The sequence below is a fragment of the Triticum aestivum genome, chromosome 3B (assembly GCF_018294505.1).
Source record: "Triticum aestivum cultivar Chinese Spring chromosome 3B, IWGSC CS RefSeq v2.1, whole genome shotgun sequence".
Lineage (NCBI taxonomy): Eukaryota > Viridiplantae > Streptophyta > Magnoliopsida > Poales > Poaceae > Triticum > Triticum aestivum.
Genome location: NC_057801.1, coordinates 448002409 through 448014850, shown reverse-complemented (window position 1 = coordinate 448014850; position 12442 = coordinate 448002409).

Genomic DNA, 12442 nt, shown 5'->3' with positions numbered 1-12442 from the left:
ACATTATGAACGCTTGGCAGTCGCGTGTTGATGATTACAAACTGGTTCAGTGCGACATGCTTTACAGCTTAGAACCGGGGCTCCAAAAACGTTTCGAGCAGCACGAAGCATATGAGATTTTCCAAGAGCTGAAAATGGTTTTCCACGCTCATGCCTGGGTCGAGAGATATGAAGTCTCCGACAAGTTCTACAATTGTAAGATGGAGGAGAATAGTTCTGTCAGCGAGCACATACTCAAAATGTCTGGGTTGCACAACCGCTTGTCTCAATTGGACATTAACCTCCCGGATGAGGCGGTCATTGACAGAATCCTTTAGCCGCTCCCACCTAGATACAAGAGCTTTGTGATGAACTACAATATGCAGGGGATGGTGAAAACCATTCCTAAGGTATTTTCAATGCTGAAATCAGCGGAGGTGGAGATCAAAAAGGAACATCAAGTGTTGATGGTCAATAAAACCACTAGTTTCAAGAAAGGCAAGGGTAAGAAAAACTTCAAGAAGGACGCAAGGGAGTTGCCGCACTCGGTAAGCCAGTTGCCGGGAAGAAGCCAAAGCACGGACCCAAACGTGAGACTGAGTGCTTTTATTGCAAGGGAAACGGTCACTGGAAGTGGAACTGCCCCAAGTACTTAGCGGATAAGAAGGACGACAACACCAAAGGTATATGTGATATACATGTTATTGATGTGTACCTTACTAGTACTCGCAGTAGCTCCTGGGTATTTGATACCGGTGCGGTTGCTCATATTTGTAACTCAAAACAGGAGCTGTGGAATAAGCGGAGACTGGCGAAGGACGAGGTGACAATGCGCGCCGGGAATGGTTCCAAGGTCGATGTGATCGCCGTCGGCACGCTACCTCTACATTTACCTACGGGATTAGTTTTAAACCTCAATAATTGTTATTTAGTGCCAACTTTGAGCATGAACATTGTATCTCGATCTCATTTAATACAAGATGGCTACTCATTTAAATCCGAGAATAATGGTTGTTCTATTTATATGAGAGATATGTTTTATGGTCATGCCCCGCTGGTCAATGGTTTATTCTTAATGAATCTCGAACATGATGTTACACATATTCATAGTGTGAATACCAAAAGATGTAAGATTGATAATGATAGTCCCACATACCTGTGGCACTGCCGCCTTGGTCACATTGGTGTCAAACGCATGAAGAAGCTCCATGCAGATGGACTTTTGGAGTCTCTTGATTATGAATCATTTGACACGTGCGAACCATGCCTCATGGGAAAAATGACCAAGACTCCGTTCTCGGAACAATGGAGCGAGCAACCAACTTATTGGAAATTATACATACTGATGTGTGCGGTCCAATGAGCGTTGAGGCTCGCGGTGGCTATCGTTATGTTCTCACCCTCACTGATGACTTAAGTAGACATGGGTATGTCTACTTAATGAAACACAAGTCTGAGACCTTTGAAAGGTTCAAGGAATTTCAGAATGAGGTAGATAATCAACGTGGCAGAAAAATAAAGTTCTTACGATCAGATCGTGGGGGGAATATTTAAGTCACGAGTTTGGTACGCACTTAAGGAAATGTGGAATTGTTTCACAAATCACGCCGCATGGAACACCTCAGTGTAACGGTGTGTCCGAACGTCATAATCACACTCTATTGGATATGGTACGGTCTATGATGTCTCTTACCGATTTACCGCTATCATTTTGGGGATACACTTTAGAGACAACTACATTCACTTTAAATAGGGCACCATCTAAATCCGTTGAGACGACACCGTATGAATTATGGTTTGGAAAGAAACCTAAGTTGTTGTTTCTAAAACTTTGGGGATGCGATGCTTATGTCAAGAAACTTCAACCTGAAAAGCTCGAACCCAAGTCGGAAAAATGCGTCTTCATAGGATACCCTAAGGAAACCATTGGGTATACCTTCTACCTCAGATCCGAAGGCAAGATCTTTGTTGCCAAGAATGGGTCCTTTCTGGAGAAAGAGTTTCTCTCGAAAGAAGTAAGTGGGAGGAAAGTGGAACTTGATGAAGTACTACCTCTTGAATTGGTAAGTAGCGCAGCTCAGGAAGATGTTCCTGTGGTGCCTGCACCGACTAGAGAGGGAGTTAATGATGATGATCAAGGTACTTCGGATCAAGTTGCTACTGAACTTCGTAGGTCCACAAGGACACGTTCCACACCAGAATGGTATGGCAACCCTGTCCTGGAAATCATGTTGTTAGACAAGGTGTACCTTCGAACTATGAAGAAGCGATGGCGGGCCCAGACTCCAACAAATGGCTTGAAGCCATGCAATCCGAGATAGGATCCATGTATGAAAACAAAGTATGGACTTTGACAAACTTTCCCGATGATGGACGAGCGGTAGAAAATAAATGGATCTTTAAGAAGAAGACGGACGCGGATGGTAATGTTACCATCTATAAAGCTCGACTTGTCACTAAGGGTTATCGACAAGTTCAAGGGGTTGACTATGATGAGACTTTATCTCCTGTAGCAAAGCTGGAGTCCGTCCGAATCATGTTAGCAATTGCCGCATATGATTATGAGATATGGCAAATGGATGTCAAAACGGCATTCCTTAACGGCTATCTTAAGGAAGAATTGTATATGATGCAGCCAGCAGGTTTTGTCGATCCTAAGAATGCTAACAAGGTATGCAAGCTCCAGCGATCCATCTATGGGCTGGTGCAAGCATCTCGGAGTTGGAACATTCGCTTTAATGAGATGATCAAAGCATTTGGGTTTATGCAGACTTATGGAGAAGCCTGCGTTTACAAGAAAGTGAGTGGGAGCTCTGTAGCATTTCTCATATTATATGTGGATGACATACTTTTGATGGGAAATGATATAGAACTTTTGGATAGTATAAAGGCCTACTTGAATAAGTATTTTTCAATGAAGGACCTTGGAGAAGCTTCTTGTATATTAGGCATCAAGATCTATAGAGATAGATCGAGACGCCTCATAGGTATTTCACAAAGCACATACCTTGATAAGATATTGAAGAAGTTCAATATGGATCAGTCCAAGAAGGGGTTCTTGCCTGTGTTGCAAGGTGTGAAATTGAGCTTAGCTCAAGGACCGACCACGGCAGAAGATAGAGAAAAGATGAGTGTCATCCCCTATGCCTCGGCCATAGGGTCTATTATGTATGCCATGCTGTGTACCAGACATGAAGTAAACCTTGCCGTAAGTTTGGTAGCAAGGTAACAAAGTAATCCCGGCATGGAACACTGGACATCGGTCAAAAATATCCTGAAGTACCTGAAAAGGACTAAGGATATGTTTCAAGTTTATGGAGGTGACGAGGAACTCGTCGTAAAGGGTTACGTCGATTCTAGCTTCGACACAGATCTGGATGACTCCAAGTCACAAACCAGATACATATATATTTTGAATGGTGGGGCAGTAAGCTGGTGCAGTAGCAAGCAAAGTGTCATGGCGGGATCTACATGTGAAGCGGACTACATGGCAGCCTCGGAGGCAGCACATGTAGCAATCTGGATGAAGGAGTTCGTTACTGACCTAGGAGTTATTCCCAATGCTCGGGGCCGATGACTCTCTTCTGTGACAACACTGGAGCTATTGCCCTTGCCAACGAGCCCAGGTTTCACAAGACCAGGCACATCAAGCGTCGCTTCAAGTCCATTCATGAAAATGTTCAAGATGGAGACATAGATATTTGCAAAGTGCATACAGATCTCAATGTTGCAGATCCGTTGACTAAACCTCTTCCGCGAGCAAAACATGATCAACCCCAGAACTCTCTGGGTGTTCGATTGATCACAGTGTAACTAGATTATTGACTCTAGTGCAAGTGGGAGACTGTTGGAAATATGCCCTAGAGGCAATAATAAAATGATTATTATTATATTTCCTTGTTCATGATAATTGTCTATTGTTCATGCTATAATTGTATTAACCGAAAACCGTGATACATGTGTGAATACATAGACCACAACATGTCCCTAGTGAGCCTCTAGTTGACTATCTCGTTGATCAACGGATGGTCATGGTTTCCTGACTATGGACATTAGATGTCATTGATAATGAGATCACATCATTGGGAGAATGATGTGATGGACAAGACCCAATACTAAGCATAACACAAGATCGTGTAGTTCGTCTGCTAAAGCTTTTCGAATGTCAAGTATCATTTCCTTAGACCATGAGATTGTGTAACTCCTGGATACTGTAAGAGTGCTTTGGGTGTACCAAACGTCACAACGTAGCTGGGTAACTATAAAGGTGCACTGCGGGTATCTCCGAAAGTGTCTGTTGGGTTGGCACGAATCAAGACTGGAATTTGTCACTCCGTATGACGGAAATGTATCTCTGGGCCCACTCGGTAATGCATCATCATAATGAGCCAATGTGACTAAGTGGTTAGTCACGGGATCATGCATTATGGAACGAGTAAAGTGACTTGCCGGTAACGAGATTGAATGAGGTATTGGGATACCGACGGTCGAATCTCGGGCAAGTAAGGTACCGATTGACAAAGGGAATTGTATACGGGATTACTTGAATCCTTGACATTGTGGTTCATCTGATGAGATCATCGTGGAACATGTGGGAGCCAACATGGGTATCCAGACCCCGCTGTTGGTTATTGGCCGGAGAGCTGTCTCGGTCGTGTCTGCGTGATTCCCGAACCTGTAGGGTCTACACACTTAAGGTTCGATGACGCTAGGGTTATTAGGAAGATTTGTATGTGATTACTGAATGTTGTTCGCAGTCCCGGATGATATCTCGGACATCATGAGGAGTTCCAGAATGGTCCGGAGGTGAATATTTATATATGGGAAGTCATCATACAGTCACCGGAAGTTTTCGGGGGTATACCGGTATTGTACCGGGACCACCGGAGGGGTTCTGGAGGTCCACCGGGAGGGGCCACTTGTCCCGGAGGGCCTCATGGGCTGTAGAGGGAAGGGAACCAGCCCCTTGGGGGGCTGGGCGCCACCCCCTAGGGCCCATGCGCCTAGGGTTGGGGGGAACCCTCAGGGGGGTATGCCTCCCCTTGCTTGGGGGCAAGCCCCCTCCCCCCTTGGCCGCCGCCCCCTCTAGATCCCATCTAGAGGGGCCGGCCCCCCTTCCCCCTTCTACTATAAATAGAGGGGCGAGGGGAGGGCTGCAGACGACATCAAAGGCGCAGCCCCTCCCCTCCCCAACACCTCTCCTCCTCCGTAAGAGCTTGGCGAAGCCCTGCCGGAGTACTGTCACTCCATCACCACCACGCCGTCGTGCTGCTGTTAGAGCCCTTCTTCCTCAACCTCTCCCTCCTCCTTGCTGGATCAAGGCGCGGGAGACGTCACCGAGCTGCACGTGTGTTGAACATGGAGGTGTCGTTGTTCGGCGCTAAGATCGGAATCCACCACGATCTGAATCGCTTCGAGTATGACTCCTTCATCCGCGTTCTTGTAACGCTTCCGTCTCGCCATCTTCAAGGGTATGAAGATGCACTCCCCTCTCTCTCGTTGCTAGTCACTCCATAGATTGATCTTGCTGATGCGTAGAATTTTTTTAATTTCTGCAATGATCCCCAATAGTGACTTATTTTAAGTATTGTTGATTTTTACAGCTTAGGATTGTATGTGTTAAGCTAGGCTAGATACAGCTCTTGTGCGGAAAGCTGCTTTGGAGTATCCGGAAGGGGAACCCGCCTTGCAATGCCGAAGACAGTTTGCGTGCCGGATACGTCGTCATTGAAGCCTGGTTCAGGGGCTACTAAGGGAGTCATGGACTAAGGGGTCCTCAGACGTCCGGGCTATGTGATATGGGCTGGACTAATGGGCCGTGGAAATGTGAAATTAAAGACCTTTCCCCGTGTCTGGATGGGACTCTCCTTTGCATGGATAGCAAGCTTGGCGTTCGGATCATGCACCTTCCTTTCTGTGTACAACCCTAGATCCCTCCGGTGTCTATATAAACCGGAGAGTTTAGTCCGTAGGGCAAGAACACAATCATAGAGGCTAGACATCTAGGGTTTAGCCATTACGATCTCGAGGTAGATCAACTCTTGTAACCCCTATACTCATCAAAGTCAATCAAGCAGGAAGTAGGGTATTACCTCCATTAAGAGGGCCCGAACCTGGGTAAACATAGTGTCCCCTGCCTCATATTGCCTTTGATCCTCAGACGCACAGTTCGGGACCCCCTACCCGAGATATGCCGGTTTTGACACCGACAACCACCCTAGCAAACCCTCAAACATTGGCCAGTCCCTCCCTCTATTCTCCCACACGTCCTATTATTCTGTGGCGATGTCAGCCTTGACACGCACCCACACCTGAACCTTTCAACCCTCGTATCCCCCTCCGCCTGCGACTAGAACGGTGCATCACTACTAGGAAAAAGGTTATACACAGACACTTATCATTAGCGCTTGTTAAAGTGAGGCGCTACTGCTACATAGCAGTAGCACTTGTCTAGATAGTGCACTACTAACATAAAGATAGCAGTAGCGCATTCACCACAAAACGCGCTGCTACTACGACGACCAGAACGGTTGCTGCCAGGCTTGGTATAGTATCAGCGCGCTTCTAAGGACCATGCTATTGCTAAAAAAATAGTAGCATCACGTTTTAGGGCGACAATGCAGCAACTAACAAAAGGAAAAGAAAGGAAAAAAGGAAAGGAAAATTAAAGAAAGGAAAAAATGAAAGCAATAGCAGCAGCGCCATTTCTACAAAAGCGTTGTTGCTACTTTAACTATAGCGTGTTCCACCAACACGCGCTATAGCTAACTTATCTATAGTTGTAGGGCGTTTCTGCGGAAAACGATATAGCTAAGTAGATATAGGGCGTGTTTCGTAAAACCGCTACTACTATGTTTGACTTACCGCTTCTCGGGCATCCCTCCTTCCCCCAAATCCCCAATCTTCTCGCCAGATCCCCAACCTCTCCATTGCCTCCCCTGCGCTCCCTCGTAGCCCTGCCTCCGTCGCCGCCATCGCCATCACTAGAGCCGCGCGCCCGTGGAGTCACCCTCGTCCACTCCTCGCCACCCCTGCCCCATCGCCGCCAAGCCGTCACCGGAGCCCCTGCTCCCTCGTTGCCCCTACCACCGTTGTTCGCTCCTTGCCGCGCCTGCTCCCTCGTCGTCCATCCTCTATGTAAGCCCCACACCCCTCCCTCTAGGTTAACTTAGGTGAATTTACTTCATTAGGTTAACCGAGTGAACTAGGTAGGTTAATTTAGCTAAACTAACTAGGTTAGGTAACTAAGTGAACTAGCTAGGTTAATTTGGTTTACTAACTAGGTCAATTAGATGTTTTTAGACGTTTTGCTAACTAATTTGGCTAACTAACTAGGTTAGGTAACTAAGTAGATGTTAATTATGTTAGGGCAGTAGTGGTACTGTTAATTAGATGTTTTTTAGTTAGTGAAGTAGGTTAGATAACTAAGTAGATGTTAATTAGGTTAGGTAACTAAGTAGATGTTAATTTAGGTTAATTTGGTTAACTAACTAGGTTAGGTAACTAAGTAGATGTTAATTAGGTTAGGGCAGTAGTGGTACTGTTAATTAGATGTTTTTTAGTTAGTGAAGTAGGTTAGGTAACTAAGTAGATGTTAATTAGGTTAGGTAACTAAGTAGATGTTAATTTAGGTTAATTTGGTTAACTAACTAGGTTAGGTAACTAAGTACACGTAAATTAGGTTAGGGCAGCAGTGGTATAGTAGATGTTAACTAAATGATCTAAATGAATGAAATAGTAGTTAACTAAATTTTTAGGACAAATTTGTATACGCTTAAGTACTTAACTAGATATTATTTTTAGGACAAACTTGTATATGCTGAAGTAGTTCATAATTTGACATCTGCGTAGATTTTCTTGAAGTGTGAAACATTGAAGTGGTCATGATATATGAAAATTCCTCGATTGTGCGCAAGTGGCCTTTTGTTGTTTCCAGGGAATGAAGCCGAGTGGCCTATGTTTTGCCGGAATGTTGATTCATTTCCATTCCGGCAAATTTCAGGTGCTCGATTTGTCCACTTTTTAGCAAAGGTCATGCCAAAATTTTCCATGAATTTTGAGATGACTTGTGCCACAAACTAGGACATATCGAGTGCCCGTGATTTGCCGCACCAGGAAGGAATCAACGTTCCTGCAAAACATAGGCATTTTTATGTCATTATTCATTTTATTAGGTCTAGAAATAATTGAATAGATTTAATCATAGGAAACATGGCTAGGAACTATGAAGGACAGGGTTCTCGTGATTGCGATGATGTCTACCTGGCGGTAGACGAATATTTGAGGCTTGCCAACGATCAATGGTTGTTGTTGCTGGGCCCACCTGTCTCATCCGAGACCGACATCGAGATTAGCGCTGAGAGTGGCGTTGAGACCCAGACCGGCACCAAGACCGGAACCGAGACTGGAAAAGCCATAGAACCAAAATCTAAGAGGATATGTCGATGCCCAAACGAGATCCTCACTACTAGACTAGTGGTCACGGAGGTGGACGACGACAATTTTGAGCCAAAACTGCCTGCGGAAGCGCGCTCCAGCTACGGCAATCAAATAGGCTGCATCATACGGGCGTGCGCCACCATCAATGATGCGAAACTAAAGAACATGCCAAAAGCACTCCCTCCTAACCCTGCTGCACCAGATATTCTTGTTCCCAGGCCGGGATGAAATCCAATATAAAGATCCACAGAAAGACCCGACAATGAAGAAGATAAACAAACGCGCCATCGACAAAAGGGAACCCTACTTCGAGATTGTAAAGGAAAATCCGAGAATCACGGAAGAGCAGTTTTGACTATTCAAGGCGGCTTGCGATGCCGAAGATGCCAAAAGAGTCAAAGTACATGAAGGGGCTTCAAGAGAGGAACATGGGGAGCCACCACCTCAGAAGCCATGGTTACGCGGGGAAGAGGTCCATATGGGGCAAGGAGGACACGGAACGCGAAAGTCTAGGTATCCCAGACCGATTGGCGGAGTTCACCGTCTCGCAGGAGTATGATGTCCTCGGGGCCCGGTACCGTTGGGACCCAGCTAAGAAGGTTTTCGAGACGGACCCGGTCACGACGGAGTTCATGAGACTGCTGGTAATTTTAATTTCTGATCAATTCGACTGCACGTTTAGTCATATTTGTAAACGATCCTTGTTCCTTTTGCACATAGAGCAGCATAGGATTGCGGCCGAAAGCGACTCGCTGTCTGAGGCGTTGGCGAGGCCCAAGTGGGACACCCCATTCAACCAGGCGTTGAACATATTGAAACAACTCCCGGTGGACACTCGACAGTCGTATGGTCGCGTGCACGGTGTCAGAGATAGTGCCACGTGGAAGAAGTACTATGGTGAGACCATGGAGGAGAAAAAGGAAAGACAGAGGTTAACTGAAGAAAGCATCGACAAAAAGGTTGAGGTTGCAGTTGAGAAGAATTCAGCTAAGACAGTCGCAACAGTGGCAGCTACCATAAAACGGGAGCTGACAGTCTTGGTTCCGGCTATCGTCGGTTGGAGCAGGTGAAATCCAGAAAAAGATGCTGTGGACTTTCCCCTTGCCGACTTCTTTGGGAGCAGCTCGACTAGCATTGCACCAGCACCAGCAACAGCACCTGCACCGGCACTAGCACCTGCTCCCGCACCGGCTCCCGCACCTGCTCATAGCAGCCCGTCCTCCATCTCGGACGCGCTCGGCGGTGCTTCATCTTTGGCTGAGCTCGACGCCCTCACGGTACCTATCACACCAGCCCTCTTCAATGAATGTATAATCCCCCGTTTCCGTTGCCTTTTAGATATCTTACATCCAGACATGTCTTTGCAGGCCGACGCCCCGTGCACCATATTGTACGACATCAATGGCCAGATGGTGGACATGGGGAAGGCGATGATAATGAAGCCGAAGGAACAATTGTTCCACAACCGGCCGATCCCCCATGATGTCTTCAAGGTTTCCGTGGCCAGTGTGAAACCGGGCCACGAGAATTTGGTTCCTCCGGTACTAGGGGGAGATGACGACGAGACCCCGCAGCAGCTTGGCGATTGCAAGATGTGGGTCCTGTTCTGGCCAAAGGGTTTGCTTCGTTGGAGGCGGCTGGGAGCACACCCACGACCATGCAGCCTCCGCAAGGTATGAACATCAGCACCGCACCTACCCAATTAGCGTCGCCTGTCATGCTGGGTGATAGCGGACTAGGTGACGAAGAGGCTCCATTAGTCGTTGATGACGTCGCCATAGATGAGGATGAGGATGAAGATGACACGCAACAGTATCTCAATATTGGCGCCTTTGATGACGGAGGATTGATGGCTCAGCACTATCAGTATTTAGGGTTTGAGCGTCATGACTCGGTGCCTGAATTGCCGCCTCCGGAGCCTGAACGTACTGTGGATGACCTTCCTCCAAATAAGCATCGGAAGAGAGCGAGGAAAGGCAGTAATAAAGATGCTGCTAAGATCCATCTGCCTCCGCAGCCTCGGGTTCAAGACCGTATACCTATCCGCGGTGTGGTGAAATACCATATCCCCGGTCAACCAATCCTACCTGAGGCATCGGTACAGGTCATACACGACGATCTAAGGAGACTTCATGACGATGTGCTCCGAAGAGAGAAAAGCCTAATCGCCTCAGAAAATCTAGGATACCCACTCGACGTGGTTAACGTGCCGCGGAAAAGGTTGTATGTCGACTCATTACCCACAGAAAAGTTCTTCCTTCGATTCGATTACATCTTCAACATGTTTCACTTGAAGAAGCTAGATTTTACGTTTGTCCGCCTTTATGCCTTGTACATGAACTACATCATCAGGATTGATTAGATACCTTATATGTGTGTTGATGACCCGTACTTCATGCGCGAGAGCTTCTTGGCAGTCTGCGCAAAGCACCATGAATACACGAGGGACTACATCGTCAATTTCATGGTCGCCAATAAGGACAAGGAGAAGATTCTTGTGCCTTATCATCCCCTGTAAGTCATCCGCACGGATATCCTTCCTTTGATTTCAATCATTCATTTGCACAGTGGAGGCTAATTAATTTGAGGTGTACTTATTTTGTGCAGCCACGGGCGCGTCGTCCTCATCATCCTTTACCCCCGATACTCCCATGCTCTTTACTTGGACTCGTCAAAGAACATGAACAAAAATGATTACACCCACATCAAGTCTGTTCTCGACAATGCTATGTTTTTCTACGACGTACGGGGTGGAGAGATCAAGGGCAAGAAGAAGAGGAGCAGCATGCCCGCCTTCATCCATAAGACCGACTTCTGCTGCATCCAGCAACCGAGTGATACTCTTAGTGATGGATTATATGTCCTACACCACATGCTGGAGTACAAACCGGATCAACAGAACCTTCGCATGTCACCTACATCCGGGATGCCCATATTCTGCAATGGGCAATTAACATAGTAGATATCGAGGATCATCGGTTTCGAGCTGAGTTCTATCACATCCAGCGCGAACTTTCCCAAATCATCATGAAGGAGGTCCTCGAAAAAACAGGGTTGTTCTACGAGGAAGGGCAAATGTCGCGGGAATATGTCTGAACACACATAGCCGCTTAGCGTCTCGATGGATGGCACGGCTTGTTGTGATTGTCGATATATGACAATGTGTCCGTTTAGTCCATACTTTATGTATGACGAAACTTTCAGTATGCACAATGAAATTTATTTGTTATGTAATTAAACTGTCCTCCCCGACTAGCGAAGATCACTCTAGTAAGGGCATTTTGGGTACGATGAACTTTGTTATTTATGCTTATGATATGTTGCTTCTATTTTTTCCAAATCTATCTCTTTCTGTTGCTCAACTATATATGTTGCATATCATCGACTCATGTGACGATGCGGGTGCATAAATCATCGATGGCGAAGAAGTGCTACGCCAGGAGTATACAACGAGTGGCTGGAGTGTTAGGCCCAGGTGTACCGGTTTCTGGTTTCCGAGCAACAGCCAGTAGTTAGTTTAGGTTCACGCTAGTGCGAGAGAGGGATAGCTCTTCTCGCATATATCATTGTTTAGATGGATGACGATGTAGTTGCAAGAACTTGTATCGTTATTTTCGAGATGATGACGAGAGACCACTTTGTGTTGTATGATGATTATGATGATGACATGATTTGATGCTATGATTTCATTTTTATGTGTAATTTTATATGATGCTAAAGATTATTGTATAAAGTTGTTGGGTTCTACGGTAGGGTGCGTTGACTGCAAATTAAAATTTCCTACACGCAGAACAACCAGGAACATGCTACGGGAGATGAATCGCAGATCGTTACCTCTAGACGTGCAGTGCCATGCAGCGGAACTAGAGTTGAGGCAGTGCATTCTCGGAGTCGCCTCGCGTTCACGGAGTCCTCCTCCTTGCCGGTCTCCCACGTAGCCGATCGGATCTCGTGAATAGGTTCGCCAGAGCGGCGCAAGTGCACCGCCTCTAACAGTATCCGTGTGTGCAGGAGGAACATCGTG